General features: G+C 44.6%; 1 protein-coding gene across 3 annotated transcripts in view; it reads left to right on the top strand.

Moving 5' to 3' along the window:
- The first annotated feature begins 974 nt into the window (after nt 1-974).
- DGKA (diacylglycerol kinase alpha) overlaps nt 975-16,684 on the top strand; it is a 120,812-nt gene continuing 105,102 nt past the window's right edge. The window contains exon 1 of one of the 3 annotated variants that reach the window (XM_070740393.1): nt 975-1,131. The gene's annotated coding sequence lies outside the window, so the exon portion shown is untranslated. Of the gene's footprint in view, nt 1,132-1,867; nt 2,024-16,684 lie in introns of those variants that run through there. The other 2 variants (XM_070740394.1, XM_070740395.1) reach the window with 2 other exon arrangements.

Below are 16,684 nucleotides of genomic sequence, written 5' to 3'. Positions count from 1 at the left end.
CCACTCGAAACAGAATATCCTACGAAAATAGACTAACAATCCTGGGCCTAGAAAGCCTAGAACTACGGTGCCTAAAACACGATTTGAGTATTGCCTACAAGATCATATGCTGCAACATCCTACCGGTCAATGACTACTTCAGCTTCAACCGCAACAACACAAGAGCACGCAACAGATTCAAACTTAATACGAACCACTCCAAACTTGACTGTAAAAAATATGATTTCAACAATCGAGTTATCGAAGCGTGGAACTCATTGCCGGACTCAATTGTGTCAACCCCTAACCCCCAACATTTCTCCCTTAGACTCTCCACGATTGAACTCTCCAGGTTCCTAAGAGGTCAGTAAGGGGCGTACATAAGTGCACTGGTGTGCCTTTCGTCCTGTCCAATTGTCTTTCCTTTCTCTCACTTATCATATACTGTATATTCTTTCTTTCATATATCCTCTCCTCTAAGTTCACTTTACCCTTATATATATTACTATATGTCTATTTTTCTTCCTATGTATTTGTGTATTGGACAAATGAATAAATAAATAAATAAAATAAATAAAGAAAAATAAATTAGAATAGCATTCTTTTTTTGGCCAATTGCGATTGGACACATAAGGAATTTGTCTTTGGTGTACCTAAAAGAAAAGATACCTTTGTCAAGAATCATGAGGTACAAGACTTAATGATTGCCCTAGGGATTTACAATGCTAATTATTAATTGATATTAATAACAATATTAATAATTAATAATAATATTGAATCCGCAGACAGGGTATCCAGGCATCTCCCCCGTTCCACAAACCTTGCCCTTAAGAGCGGTAGGTATGGTTTAAAACCTTTAAACGCTAATTTCATTCCCAACCCCACTCTTTGGGGATGGCCCCCTTTCCCCTTCTTTGAAAGCCGCGGCTGCGGTCTCCGGGACCGACCGCCTCTCCTCCACCCTCGAGGGGTGCGCGCTGAAGGTATCTCTAGCTGCAGAGCCGAGGCGAGAGGGAACTCCTTCGTGCTGATGTCAGGCGTGGCGTAGAGGCTGGCTCGCCAGAGCTTGTGATTGCGTTTGGCCGAGCTTCAGAAGAGCTCTGTATCTTCTCCGGCTAACTTCCCGACGCTGAGGCGGGCTGCAAGGACAAGGTACTGCGAGGAGGACCCTCCCGCGCTCCCCCCCCCTTCACGTCTAGCCTTGCTCGCCCGCGGGCGTCCGCCTAAGGAAAGGCGTCCAACCCGGAGTACTCGTCGTGAGGCGGGAAAATGGGGGGGGGGGGGGGCAGCGGGGGTGGGAGGGGGCGAAGTTGGAGAAGATGCAGCGCGCGGGCGTTTTTTCGGGATCAGCCGGGGCGCCTTTTTTTTTTTTTTTTTGGCGGCAAAAGGACTTATTGAGGCAAGGCAGCCTTGTAGGCTGTCACGCCGAAATACTTGCAAGGAATCCTACGCAAAGGGTGTGTGAGGGGCTAATTTTGCCCTTCCTGCTTCCAACTCTTTCCCCCCCCCCCTCGCGCGCAGTCTTTCAGGAGGAGGGAAGGAGCGCGGCGACGTGTGTGTGTGTGTTTATTTCCTAGAGATTGCAAGTTTTTTTTTAAAGGGATTTCTTCAAGTATGTACGGTAGGCAGGTCCTTGAGGAAGCAACAACGGACGGATTCTTATTTTAGCCGGGAGGGAGGGAGGGAGAGAGGAAAAAGAAAGAACTTTGTATGCTGAGAGAGAGAGAGGAAGAAATAAAGATGGGTATAGAAATTGCAGTGTACTGTCTCGTGTGATTCACCTCGGACTGCCTTGCAAAAAAAAAAAATGGCACACAGTGTTGCCCCAAGAAACTGTACGGGCGCAAACTTTCTTCGCTTTTTCAACCGCCCCTCTCCGCCCTCTTTAAGAGGAAGGAAAACTATTTTAATCCAGGCTTGTGGTGGGTTGGGTGCTTTTCAGCGCGGGCTGTTGCCCTGCTGGTGTGTCAACGAGTGCTTCTTTGAAGGCTCCGCGGCTTTTATCTGACCCCGGGGAAGGCCTGCTTGGCTTCATTTCCTGTGAGTAAGTGGGCGTTGATTATTTGGATTTATGGAGGATAACATGGCACGGTATTGCATGCCACGGTTTAGTAGCCTAAGTATGGAAACACGACGATTCGGTGCTCAGGATACTGAGCCTGCTTGGTCTTCTTTCCCTTTGGCTCTACAGTATTTGTCTCTGCAATGCAGGAAATAATTGCCACACCAATTAACTGCCTAGATAGTTTATCTTAAATAAATAAATAAAAGTGCACAATTGGCAGAGGTGCTTGGCATTTTTTCAGCCTAGATAATAGTGAAGTCCCTTCCTAGGGATGATGAGGGTGTAAGCGATGCCCTGCTTGGTCCAGATGGATCCCTAGCCCAATCTGGTCTCACAGTGGCCAACCAGCTGCCCACAGAAGCCCATTTGTCTCCAAGCAGATGAGATGGCCTTCAGAGGCAGCCCCATTAAAGTTAATAGTCCTTGATCGCTATGAGTAGCTCCAACTGTTTTTTTAAGGGAGCCAAATAAATTGGTGACCAGAATCACCAGAGTCTCTTGACTCTGCGTACAATAAGATTTGAGGGGAAAACTAGCCATTTGGAGGCCAGGAGTTCAGTAGGACTTATTCCATAGCCCACATTATGGAAGTGTCAAGGAGTTTTCTCTGGTTTCCTTCCTGAAGAGACTTAAATGAAAATGTGGAAATGTTGTAAGAGAGAGCAGGTTTTGAGTAACTAGTTTGCATTACTTGACCTACAAATTTTCTGCTAGTCTAAATGATAGACAGCAGTTGAGTTTCAATATACACCTCCGTTCAAGCACAAAGAGATTCCCTCAACCCCTCCTCATCAGAAAGCTTGAGAAGGATTTTTGGGAATTTGTAACAGAAGGAGCCTTTGAGCACCGAGTGAAAGGTTACATACATCAGTTAGGTGGCAGAAAATTCTAAGGTTTAATTAGCATGAGACACTCCTCCGTCATCCTCGCCACCTGTGTTTGGCAAAGAAAGATAATTTTGTGTAGACTATAGCACGCTTAATAAGAAAACAGCCAAACAGCTCTCTTGTGCCTTGTACGGATGACCTGCTGGAGCAACATTGGACAGCTAAATACATTTGAGTTGGCCAAAGGATACTGACATGAAGCCAGCCTACATCATGTATGTTGTGATGTATAAATTTAACATTTTCCTCCTTGGTCTTTCCTAAAACTGATTCCTGAGCTGCTCAATCATTGGCCTTGATTCCCGGCAACTGCCTGGACAGATTCCTACAGTTGTCTTGGTAAGATTCCAGAATGACAAGATGCCATTGTATTCTTTGCCATGGCAGAGAAAGTGAGGTCTGCACGGGGTGGGTGGTACTAGAACTCACAGTCTCCCAGTTTATAGCCAGGTGCTTTAACCACACTGTCCCTAAATCAATGTGCCGTGACATATTTAGATAATGTGGCCATCCTTTCAACTACCTGAAAGCATAGCTGGAACAACTAGAAATGATTTCCCCATTTATCAGGGATACCAGGTTCACTATCCAGACCAAGATGTTCTATTAGAATTTGTTGCAAAAATCAAAACCAGAAGCACACACAGATCACTGATTCAGCTGGATTCATTAATTTCTTTGTAAACATAGTAATAGACGAATTTACCATTAACTGAGTTCTTCATGCAGTTACAGGCAGCAGAGAACAGTTAGTTTCATTTCAGCAGAGTTCAGAGTACAGAGTGGACAAGAGAGCAGAGTGGGGACTGAGCCATGCCCAGCCTTAAACTTAAGCTTTTAGTTTCAATTCACTCAGAAGTGGTTAGCTCCCATTGGCTGATTTAGTTGGTATGCCTATTCACTGGTTAACCTTGTTAACATGGCTCTCCCAGTTCATGTTCACAATTGGTCTAAACCAGACAATTGGATGGGTCATTTTGTTATATCTCCTTTGATAGGGAAGGAACAAGCTAATTAGGAATGCTCTGCCTCAACAAGAAAAAACAGATGGGGGTTTTCTTGGGATTAGCTAATTACTATAAAAGTTTATGCCAAGGACGTCACTCACAAGACTGTTGCTATAGTATAATATGATGGTGACTGAGGAGTGCCAGGTTGCAAATTGGCTCAGCAGTTGTCTCATGTTATGAGGTCTAGACTTTGCTGTGTTAGCCATTGATGTTTCAGCAAGGGATAGTGAGACAGAGTTAGCGCAAGTGGTGCAAGTGAGCCATGCTCTTCATTTGGTGATCTCCAGAGAATAAAATGTCAGGGAGGAAATCACATTAGTTTGCGTATGAAAAGGAATGTGATGCCATCATTTGTACCCTTGAGAAGTTAAATGCTTTCCACAGAGGTGTCAAACTCGCATTGTCACGTCACATGAGGTGTCGCAACTTTTTTCCCCTTTGCTAAAATGGAGGTAGGCATGGCCAACGCGTAACACATCCAACCCGCAAGGTGCAGGTTTGACGGCAGTGATGGGATTCTACGGGTATGGTTAGGTACAAAGAACCAGTAGAAAAATTTTGGTCAGGTACGCAGAACTGGTAGAATTTTTTTTCTTTTTTTTCTTTTTTTCCCTTCTCGGCTCTGGGTATGTTTTTCCTACCGCAGTAAATGAGGTTGAATTGTGTATAATTTAAAGAAGAGCTTGGTGCCGGTGTGGGTGTGTGCATACACATACAGTTTATATAGTAGGTAATGATATTTTTGTGTGCCTGTGTGTAATTTGTATGTACACATGGCATATACAGTGATCCCCCGAGTTTCGCGATCCCGATCATTGCGAATCGCTATATCGCGATTTTTCCACCCGATGACGTCACTCCCTTCCTTTCTCATCTTTCTTTCTCTCTCTCTTTCTCTATCTTGCTTCTTCCTCTCTCACACTCTCTTCCTCCCTCTCTCATCTCTTTCTTTCCTTCTCTCTCTTTATCTCTCCCCCTCTTGCTCTCGAGCGGCAAGCGAGCAGCCGGGCAGGCGGGCGAAAAGGGCAAGCGGCAAGCGAGCGGCCGGGCGAGCGGGTGACGGGCAAGCGGCAAGCGAGCAGCCGGGCGGGCGGGTGAACGGGCAAGTGGCAAGCGGCAAGCGAGCGGCCGGGTGAGAGGGTGACGGGCAAGCGGCAAGCGATCTTGGGGTTTCCCCTTTGCTTGGGCGGCGGGAAGACCCAGGGAAGGTTCCTTCAGCCGCCCAACAGCTGATCTGCTCCGCAGCGCGGCAGCAGCGAGGAACCGAAGATGGGGTTTCCCCGTTGCCTGGGCAACGGGGAAACCCCATCTTCGGCTCCTCGCTGCTGCCGCGCTGCGGAGCAGATCAGCTGTTGGGCAGCCGAAGGGTCTTCCCCGCCGCCCACACGCAAACTCCACCATCTGCGCATGTGCGGCCATGGAAAAAGGGGCGCGCATGCGCAGATGGTGTTTTTACTTCCGCACCACTACATCCCGAAATATCGATTATCGCGAGGGGTCTTGGAACGGAATCCTCGCGATAATCGGGGGATCACTGTATATATAATTAAATAATATATTTTGGAGTTCAGTAATAGTAAATAGATAGGGAAAGTATCCCAGGCACTCTAACCCTAATCCAAACCCTTGACGTGAGTGACATCAAGTTGGCCACCCTTAAGCCAATCACATGACCTTTAAGCCACCCCTGGTCATATGATTGTCAAGCCACTCCCATCTGGTCACATGACCAGCAAGCCACACCCACAAAATAAGCCATGCCTACAGTGTGTTAGTAAAAAAATTTGCACCCTTCACTGTTTGACACCCCTAGCTTACCAGATCTACAGGGACATCGTTTTGAACTTAGAACTGCCCACCTAACATTGAAGTGGCTGAAGTATATCCAGCATAAGAAGATGCTTATAAATAGAGTCTTTCTCTACAGAAGTGTGATTTCAAGATTAAATATATTCTAGTGAGGATGATCACACTGCTAGACGTGTTGCCCAGGAAGTCAATACAACTCATAGTGGAACGTAGGAGAAAGGTTGACCAAATAATGGAACTCAAAATCAAATCAAATTGTCAATGCACAACACGTGTACAGTGAAATTGAATGAGCCTCCCTTCATGCAGCCCCTAAACGATAGCGTGTATAGATTATCCCAATTCATTTTCTCTGTATAATGTTCTAAGTCAGGGATGTCAAACGTGACGAATCGTGACTTTTCTGCAACAGGCTGTGAGTTTGACACCCCTGTTCTAAGTGTTACTATAATATTTTTTTCTGTGAGAACTTTCAGGAGTTGTAAATTATTTTTTAAAACCAGCTTTTGCTCTCCAGCCAACTGTGGCTGTTTTGAATAACCAACCTCATTGTCAATACTGCAGCTTCACTGCCAGTCTAACTACCACACTGTGTCTGAGTTTGAATACCCACTCTCAAGTATGGAAATTCAGGCAACTCCCTCATCCTCCTCGATACTTGAAAAAGGACTGTTATTTTAAAATGCAAAGACAGTAGTACTCTGGGGATCTTGACCTAGATGTTTTTGTGCTTGAGCTGGAGAAACAAGTGTAATGTACCAGCTCCCAAACACTTTAATTTAAAAAAAAATATTTTATTGTTTTTAAAGCAGTGATTAAAAAAAATGGGGAAAAATGAAAAAAGAAAAGTATATAGATTAATAAAATATGGGATTTGTGTGTAATAATACAATAGTTTTAAAAGGGATAGTTATATAATTGTATGTGAAATAGGTGTGTGAATATTAATTGCATTAGATAACTATATATAGAATTGTAACTTTTTACTGCTAAAATGATATATTGCAGTTCTCCAGCAGCTCTGATAAATGCTTGCAATTAAGTCAAGCTGCTGGAAGTCCAAAAAAAGAGAAAGCTTTGCTTTAGGATTCAGGTTACCTCTTAGATAGCTGCTTTAATTAAAGACCGTGTTAAGTTGCATATTTTTCTTCATTCATTTTAAATAATTGTATTTCCCGATTTAAATCTCTCCTAATTTCTTAGGAACTGACATATAAAATCATTAATTTATCCTTGTCCTAATCAAAATCATCTTATGATCTACTAAGAATGTTGAACATATTTTTAAAAATTGAGCTACCAATATTGTGTAGTTTGAATTACATTATTAAAATAAAGTTTGATTTTCTTTATCACATATTTAAATCCCAAAGAAAGTGGAAGGAAGGGCTGAAAACATCAGTTGCAAGTCTTGTCTATGCTACAAAACAGCACGTTGCATTTCAAAAATTTTAAATATTTTATTTGAAAGAAAGGCAATCATTTCCCCTTGTGATTCACTACTTCTACGTTTTTCCTGAAAGCAGATTTTTCTGTATTATGTCTTTGAATTGTAGGTACCAGAAATTTTTTGCCTGGGCACATGGAGTATTCTATAAGTTAGACTAGATGGGCAGTTAAAAGTGAATGTTCATATATTTATGAGGGCTAATATCAACATTTAATTGAATAGTTATGTTGATAAGAAGATAGATCAAATTACAGTACTGTATATGTCTCAGAAGTGGCCTTGGATAATTATTGTATATTTTTAAAGCTGATGTGCATAAAATGAGAAATACATTATAAAATGCTTTGGATAGTGAATATTTCTAATAATTAGAAACAAAATCTTTAATATAAATGTGTTGAGATCACAGCTAAAAAATTTAAGCCAAAAGTGGTCAAACTGAGGCATTATTAGTTAAGAGTTCAAATATATCAAGGCTGCCATAAAAAAAGAACCAAGCTATAATTCTTAGGTTCCTGGAGCGAATTGCAGTGGTTCTAAAACAAGATTTCAATTTCTTATCAGATTTGCTTATTCTGTATTTTGGATGAATCTGCCAAGCATTGTTCTGATAATTCAGAAATTCTTGAAATATTACGAGTCATCAGAATAATAGCTGTGCTGTTGCATGTTTGCAAAATTTTAAATCGACTCGATTTAAATCATAATTTTTAAAGAGCATCTGTCGTCTCTGTCCCACAGCAGCTCCTCTGACCCACTGTTGACTCACCAAGTCTCAATATTGCAGAATGTACAGCTTCATGAATGCTACATAACTTAAGCTCCATTTCATGCTGAATAAAATAAATTATTAATGTATCTTAAATAGAAAACTATTTTAGATAGATTTCTACTCCTAAAGCATTTTATTAAGATACATTTGATAAAAAAAGAAATCTGAGTTAAATTAAAAAATTGATTTAAATTTAAAAAAATCATAGATTTTTATCCACCCTGCTGCAAAGCTGGAAAGATTGGGGAACTCTGCTCTAAGCGGTTTACAGAGTCAATGTATTTCCCCCAACTCAGACGGATGAAAGGATGGGTCAATCTTGACCCAGTGAGAATTCTTCTCGCAGAATTACCCTGCACTACTTCATTGCAACCACTATGCCACCACAACTTTTTGAAAGTATGCAAGATGATACCTTTAATGGAACTATCAGGATGTCTTTCACAGGGCAATTTTATGTTCATCTATTGAAGAAATATTTTTGTGGCATTCATGAGTATAGTTAGAATTACAATCAAAACTTTTATGTTTTTAAAAACTTTTTTAATGTATATCTTACCGTATTTGTAGTTGTTTAAATGTTTCCAAGAATTTACTGTATATCTATATCTATATCTATCTATATCTGTATCTATCTATCTATCTATCTATCTATCTATCTATCTATCTATCTATCTATCTATCTATCTATCAATCTCCCTCTCTCTCTCTCTCTCTCTGTCTGTCTATCTATATCTGTCTGTCTGTCTGTCTGTCTGTCTGTCTGTCTGTCTGTCTATCTATCTATCTATCTATCTATCTATCTATCTATTTATCTATTTATCTATCTATCTATCCATCCAGATGGAAAAACTAGGGAACAGTTAACTTGAATAGAAAGCATTCTAAATCTAAATCAAGGGTATTTGTCCTGACCCAGAGAGGACATTCTTTGCATAGACAGAGATGGAAATTACTAAGCATAAATATTTGTTTATATTCAAATAAGCAAGCAGCAGATGGACTGGAGAGATGGTTTATTACACAGTAGCATCGTTGATACTAGTTATTAGTTCCAGGGTTCCATTAAAAATTAAATTGGGCTGCAGAACAACTAAAACCAAGAGTTTTGATCTGGGCTGGCAGATAAGGATTGAAGCAACCAGTGACAGGAATTTGCAAGGCAAAGATGTAAATGGAATGAATTACGTTCCAATTTATTTCAGAGGCGCAAACCCACCACATAGTTTGGTTACACCAGTGCTTCTCAAATAGTGGTATGGCCCCCCGGGGAGCATGGAGAGATGCCAGGGGGGCGCATGACCCTAGGGAACATGCTTTTTTTGACGCATAGAGTAGGGTTATTGTGCACCGAACAATAGCACCCAGCACAGAGCAAGAGATATGAACTGCTGATAACAAATCCTTAAGAGACACCATGAAAAAATATTTAACAAGAAAGGAGGAGAGAGACAGAGATAACGAGACAAACGTAAGTCTCCCAAAAGCTAAGACGAGGAAATATGTTGAAGTGTATGTGGCACTTGGTTTCATTGTGACTACGGTGGGAGACAAGGTAAGACCAGTATGTTTACTGTGTCTAAAAATGTTGGCAGTGAACAGCATGAAGCCAAATAAATTAAGGTGTCACTTAAACACATCACACCCCACTCATGCTGATAAAACACTTGTTTTTTCAGAGAAAACGTGCTGAATATTACAAACAATCACCCCATGGGGGAGGGGATGCTAAATGTTTACTTCTTTGGGGGGGGGCGTAACAGAAAAAAAATTAGAAGGTACATCAACTTGTTAGCTGCATCAACTAACTCCACAGATGACTGGTAGAAAACACAATGAGATGAAAATGATAAGATGTGCATTATCATGTCATGACATATGCCCTGGCCTTTTGTATCTGGTAGTGGGTACACAAACACACATATATAGATTATGGTGGTTTGTATTGCATTATTATGTACATTTCATTTTCTGTACCTTCCTCTGGACACTATGATCCCTTCCAACTCAGAATAACTGTGTTGGAAAGGACCTTGGAGGTCTTGGAAGCATTACCGACTTCCAAGTGAACTTTTAGTCTCAAAGACCTCTTGCTGCAATACATATACAGTACCCCCATCTAATAATGCATTTAAATATGGTTTACTGGCATCTTTGAGTTTTGTATTGAAGAACGACCTATGCTCATAGACATCATAATTTCCTGTCCTGATTCAGACCCAGGTTTTGGGTGTTTGCCAGCTTTTTCTTCTCCAGGAAAATCCTTTTTCATAATAATAATAATAATAATCATAATACTGTAATCATCATCATCATCATCATCATCATCATCATCATCATAATTTATTAGATTTGTATGCCGCCCCTCTCTGAAGACTTGGAGCAGCTCACAACAGTAATACAAAATACAAATCCAATGTTAAAAGCAAAAAACAGTTTTAAAACCCTTAATTAAAAACAATCCTACAACCCAAACAAAACATACATAAAACGGAGCAGCCGAGGGGAATCAATTTCCCCATGCCTGGCGACAAAGGTGGGTTTTTAGGAGTTTGCGAAAGGCAAGGAGGGTGGGGGCAGTCCTAATCTCCGGGGGGAGTTGATTCCAGAGGGTCGGGGCCACCACAGAGAAGGCTCTTCCCCTGGGTCCCGCCAAATGACATTGTTTTGTTGACGGGACCCGGTGAAGGCCAGCTCTATGGGACCTAAACAGAGCGGCCGGGCGAGATTCCGCTGATGCAATCAGACAGAGTCTATGACATCTAAAGCTAAATGTATGGTTTGGATTTCAGTTCCCATCAATGTGGCCACAAACCAATTGTGGCAGCTGTAGTGTAGAACTCTGAAGAATATCAGGTTGTCTATTGATCTAAAAAAATGTGAATAATTCACTTAACAATACATTAATTAAAGGGCCTACATATATATATCTCCCCCCCCCCCAAACCATGTCTAAGGTTGTTCTGGAGTTTGAGTGAGTTTACCTTACAATCCAAAATCTAGAGCTGAAAATGATTTGAATCACACGTGATTTAAATAAATGTTCCCAGAGTATTTTTTCAGGCTCATTAAAAATTACATGTTGGGAGAGATTCTGGGGTTGCTATGCTGTTACCACTGGTTATATTTCTCCGTACTGAAGGAGCGGGTCCAGCAGTCACATGGGTTGCTCATGTCCAATCCGGTGGAACTGAGCCTAGTATTAAAAAAGCTTGCCGGATCCGCCCCTTCCCCAGAATTCGCTCAGTTCGCATATCCTGCGGTTGTATTGTGATAGCTCGTTCAACATTCTAACACCTTCCCTTCGATCTTTTTCTTCAAAAGTAGTAAGATTTGTTTTATCATTATTATTTACTTGCACTAATAGCGCCAGCCGTTTGCGGCTCGGCTTTTTTCCTTTGGAGAAGTTGCGGTTTCGTTTTCCCCCGGCGGTTTTGCCGGTTACGATCCCAGCGGCCGCTTGTGGATTCTTCTAATCCTTTGGCCTGGAGGTCCTGGTGCAAGTATTAATCTATTGATTTATTGATTATTTATTGTATACAAATATTTAAGGGCTTAATAATACCTCCTGCGGAGTGAGACGCCTTCTAGTCTCCTGGACTTAGTCGATCGCTTCCCCTTTAAGAAATCTTACGGAGCGATTTTTTCGGCGCGAAGGCCTTCGCGCCCTTTTTAAATCTAGGCCTCTCGTGTTGGCCTCCTGCCAGCCGCGTAGGCCTCAGTCCACCGCGTGGATCCCGGAGCGGGCCTTGGGGGTCCCAGGCTAAATTCTCCACCGGCTAAGCCTCCAACCAGAGTGCCTTGGTTTACTTAATTATAAAGTTTAGGGAGGCTGGCCCCGCTGGATTTGGGGGCACGAACTCTGGGTTTGCCCAGATTGTCCTCAAGTTTCAGCAGCTTCGAGGCCTCGAAGCAGGATCCATTCCTCTTGGGAAGTCCTTGAAATTCTTCTCCTTATTATTCAGTTATTGGCTCAGCCTTGTCTTCTGTTAATTGTCAGACTATGGCTACCTTTCCCAAGAGAGGCACAACTAAAGGTCCCAGAGAGGCCAGGCCTACAGGCGATGAGATTACTAGTATCCCCCAGGCCTCTTCCTCCTCTTCTCCAGGGGCCCGCCCCTCGACCAAGGTCACCAGGGCCGAGAAGAGAAGGGACCTAGCCCTACAAAAAATTCATGACAAATCAGCAAAACGTTTGAAAGTGCAGGCCCAAGTAATCAGTAGTCAAGACCCCCCAGAGGCTTCTAGTCTACCTCCTTCTGGGGTCCCTGTGTTATCTCTGGATGAGCCAAACCTAGACAGACCCCAACCTAACCTATGGGGCATAGGTCCAGAGGAACCAGATATTATTGAAGATTCCCCCCAGCCAGGATCCTCCCAGGCCTTTAGGGATTCTTCTGCCATTTCTGCTGATATTTCCAGTTTACCTCCTGAGTTCCAATCTATTTTTGCTGTGTTGTCCAAAGCCATTGATGCCAAACTCTCCACCATCAATGAGCTTCCCTTACCTCCTCCTCCTTCTCGTCCCTCCCGCCCCTTGGGTTCTTCCCCAGCGGTCAGAGCTCCTATTCAGGATGATTCAGATTCCTCCCAGGACGAATATGAGGATATGGAGGATGATGAGGATCCTTTTCAAGGCTTATCAGATGATGAGGAATCCCAAATAAAGGTTCCTTCTCCAATTACTATTTTTCCTTCTCAATTATTCAAATCTCTCCTCCTCAAAGCTAGAATTTCTACGGGATTAGCGGCCCAGGAGAAACAAGCCTCCACTTCCACTGATCCCCCGGAGGAGAATTTACCCTACTTCACAGAGGAACAGGAGGATAACGAGGTAATTCCTATGCCTAAATTGTTTAAAGATGCTTTACTCAAACAGTGGGAATTTCCAGCCTCTGGCCTTAATCCCTCCACCAAGGACAGAAAGTTGTACAAACTTTCCTCTTCCTATGAAGAGCTTCTATCCTTTCCCAAACCGGATGAACCTGTCAAGATCCTTCACTCGGCAGCGGCTGTGCCAGGCGAGGCGGAGGAAGTCCTCCGCCCAGAGGACAAGCGCATTGAGCAAATGCTCAAAAGAGGATTCACCGCTGATTCCTGGGCCATTAAAAGTTCTGCAGCGGCTTCCTTTTTCTCCAGAGCCATGCTGCTGTGGCTTCGCCAACTTCAACAGCATATTCCTCCCGATGACTTGAGAGGTCAACAAGACTTCAACAAGGTCTTTGCAGCTGCCCAGTACGTGGCTGATGCCACCTTGCAATCTACCAGATTTTCTGCTAAGTCTATTGCAGCTTCTACAACGGCAAGAAGACTCCTATGGATTCGCCCTTGGCTAGCGGGAGTTCGCCAGAAGTGGCAGTTATCCCAGGGTCCCTTAAAGCGCGACCTTCTCTTCGGTGATCTTCTGGATCCACTCCTCACGGAAACCACGGATAAGAAGAAAGTTTTGGGTCCAACCACAAAAAAGGCTACCAAAACGCAGTCCTTTTGTCGCCCAGGGCGCCAGCAAGATCAAGCGGCTTCCTATCAGAGATCTCCAGGTCAGTATTCCCCCCGCTTTCGTTCCCAAAGTAGGAACTCCAGGGGCAGAGGGTTTCGCTTCCAAAGGGGAGCGTCCTCTAACAGGGCTTCAAAAAAACCTAGATGGTAATTTTTCCTCAATTCCCATAGGGGGTCGCCTAGCCCATTTCGCCTCTAATTGGCGCCTCACCTCCAAGGACCCTTGGGTCATTGACACTGTTCAAACAGGCCTTCTTTTAGAATTTATTTCTCCTCCCCCTAAACGTTTTATTTCCTGCCCTTCTCCCAGGTCCTCCTCAGATTGTAACCGTATGGAGGAGGCCATTTCTCATCTATTGTCCATCAGAGCCATTCAACCGGTCCCCTCCGGTCAGAAGGGCCTAGGTTTTTACTCCATCCTATTTATGGTTCCAAAGTCCTCCGGAGGTTGGAGAGCTATTTTGGATTTAAAGAAACTAAACCTATTCATCAAATATAGGAAGTTTAAGATGCACTCCTTATCTTCTATTTTGGCCGCCATCCACACGGGAGATTTCATGGTCTCCTTAGACCTCACTGAGGCCTACCTTCACATTCCTATAGCCAAATGCCACAGAAAATTTTTACGTTTTTCCTTTCAAGGCAGGCATTTCCAGTATAGGGCGATGCCATTTGGCCTTTCCTCGGCCCCTCGGGTCTTTACAAAGCTCTTGGGGTCCCTGGCGGCCTATATCCGGGCGTTTCCCATCCACATTTTATGTTATCTTGATGATATTTTGGTCCATGGGAACTCCCTAGAGAAAGTGAAAACTGACCTTTCTGTCACCATATCAGTCCTTCAGGACCATGGATTTTCCATCAATTTTGATAAAAGTCACCTCCAACCTTCCACATCCATTTCTCACCTGGGATCCATTATTGATTCAGAATCCTCCCAGGTTTTTCTCTCTCCCGAGAGAAAACTCAGTATAGTGGAGTTAATTTCTAACATCTTATCTAATTCTTCAGTATCCATAGTAACTCTCTCTTCCCTTTTGGGGAAGATGGTGTCATGCATAGGCATCATTCCCTGGGCTCGCCTTCATGCTAGGGAACTCCAGTGGCTCCTGTTACCTTTTCAGAGATCGGGGCACAGCAACTCAAATCGGCGCATTGTCATCCCACTAAGTGTTCGCAGATCCTTCAAGTGGTGGAAGTCTCCGGCCATGGACAGAGGATCCCCGTTCAGGTGCCCGGATCAATTTGTCATCACCACAGATGCCAGTCTATCGGGATGGGGCGCCCACGCCCAGGGGATGATAGCCCAGGGCACGTGGTCCCCAGAGGAAGCTTCCAGGCCAATCAATTGGCTAGAGTTAAGAGCCGTTTCCCTGGCTCTGAAGCATTTCTCTCCTCGCATTCCCAACCGGCACGTTCTCATTCTCACCGACAACATTGCCACAAAAAGCCATATCTGCAGACAGGGGGGCACGAGATCCAAGGCTCTCATGAGGGAGGCCCTCAAGTTGGGCCTCTGGGCGGAAAAACATCTCCAGTCGCTCCTAGCCGATCACATCTCGGGGAGCCTCAACGTCCAGGCGGATTGGCTATCCCGAGCAACGATAGACCCAGGAGAGTGGAACCTCCACCAAGACCTGTTCCATCAAATCAGCCTCAGATTCGGCCTACCAATCCTGGATCTCTTCGCGACCAATGCGAACGCCCAACTCCCTCGCTTCTTTTCCAGATTTCCATCCCCGGGAGCGGAAGCAATCAATGCCCTCCGGAGTCCATGGCCTCCAGGCCTACTCTACGCATTTCCTCCAATTCCAATCCTCCCGGACGTGATTCACAAGGTCCTCACCGAGAGGGCCCGAGTAATCTTAATCGCCCCTCATTGGCCCCGCCGGCCCTGGTTCGCGGATCTCCAGCAGCTGTCCGTCCAGGACCCTTGGCGACTCCCCGTTTCGGGGGATATGCTGCGGCAGGGGGCCTCTTTCCATCCAGACCCGGAGTGGTTCCACCTCACCGCCTGGCTGTTATCAGGAGAGACTTAGAACTGCGTGGTCATGACCCCGACTCAGTGGAGGTCATTTTAAAGGCCAGAAGGGGTTCGACCAATCGAATATACGACCACACGTGGTCCAAGTTTCACCAGTGGTGTCTACAGGAAGGTCTTTCCCCTCTGTGCATCCCCATACACAGAATTATTTCCTTCCTTATGCAAGGCTTCCATAAAGGACTTTCCACCAGTACCCTCCGGCGTCATCTGGCTGCCATTTCATCTGTCCTAGGGGGCCCCCGCAGACAGCCTCTCCGAGCCTTCCCTGAAGTTCAGGAATTCCTCAAGGGCATAGCCAACCTCAGACCTTCCAAGGTCCACAGGTACCCATCCTGGGATTTGCCACGGGTTCTCCATTCCCTCACGCAGGCACCATACGAACCCCTAAAATCGGCGTCCCTCAGGTACTTATCTTTTAAGGTAGCATTCCTGGTGGCTATTACCTCTGCCCGACGCATTTCGGAGCTGGCTGCCCTCTCAATCAGACAGGACCTTTGTCAATTCCATCAGGACAGGGTAGTCTTGCGACTGGACCCCACCTTCTTACCTAAGGTTAGTTCCATGTTCCACAGATCTCAGGATATTGTCCTACCTTCCTTCTGCCTCCAACGAGACCATCCCTTGGCGATTAGATGGCACACCCTGGATCTCACCAGAGCGCTGAGAATCTATATCCAACGCACAGGACCCTTTCGGAGGTCAGAAGCACTTTTTATAGCCTATCATCCCAGAGTCATGGGGGCCAAAGTGTCTTCAACAGTAATAGGCCGTTGGATCAGAGGGACTATATCTAAGGCCTATGAGTCGGCCTCCCTCTCAGTTCCAAGGAACATCACAGCGCATTCCACCAGGAGCGCAGCCACCTCGGCCGCTTGGGCGACTCAAGCCCCGTTGGAGGAGGTCTGCAAAGCAGCCACTTGGGCCTCGCCAAATTCCTTCATCAGGCACTACAAGATTGATTCTTACGCTTCAGCGGACGCTGCCTTCGGCAGAAGGGTACTCCAATCCGTTATCTCACACGATAGCAATCTAATCCCACCCTAGGGACCATCTATTGGGTATGTCCCATGTGACTGCTGGACCCGCTCCTTCAGTACGGAGAATAGGCGTTGATTGCTTACCTGAACGCCTCTTCTCGTACGGTGAGCGGGTACAGCAGTCACTTCCCGCCC

Source organism: Erythrolamprus reginae, chromosome 2 (assembly GCF_031021105.1).
Source record: "Erythrolamprus reginae isolate rEryReg1 chromosome 2, rEryReg1.hap1, whole genome shotgun sequence".
NCBI classification, from domain to species: domain Eukaryota; kingdom Metazoa; phylum Chordata; class Lepidosauria; order Squamata; family Dipsadidae; genus Erythrolamprus; species Erythrolamprus reginae.
Note: the sequence above shows the minus strand (reverse complement) of the source record. Positions and strands in the feature narration are given on the sequence as shown.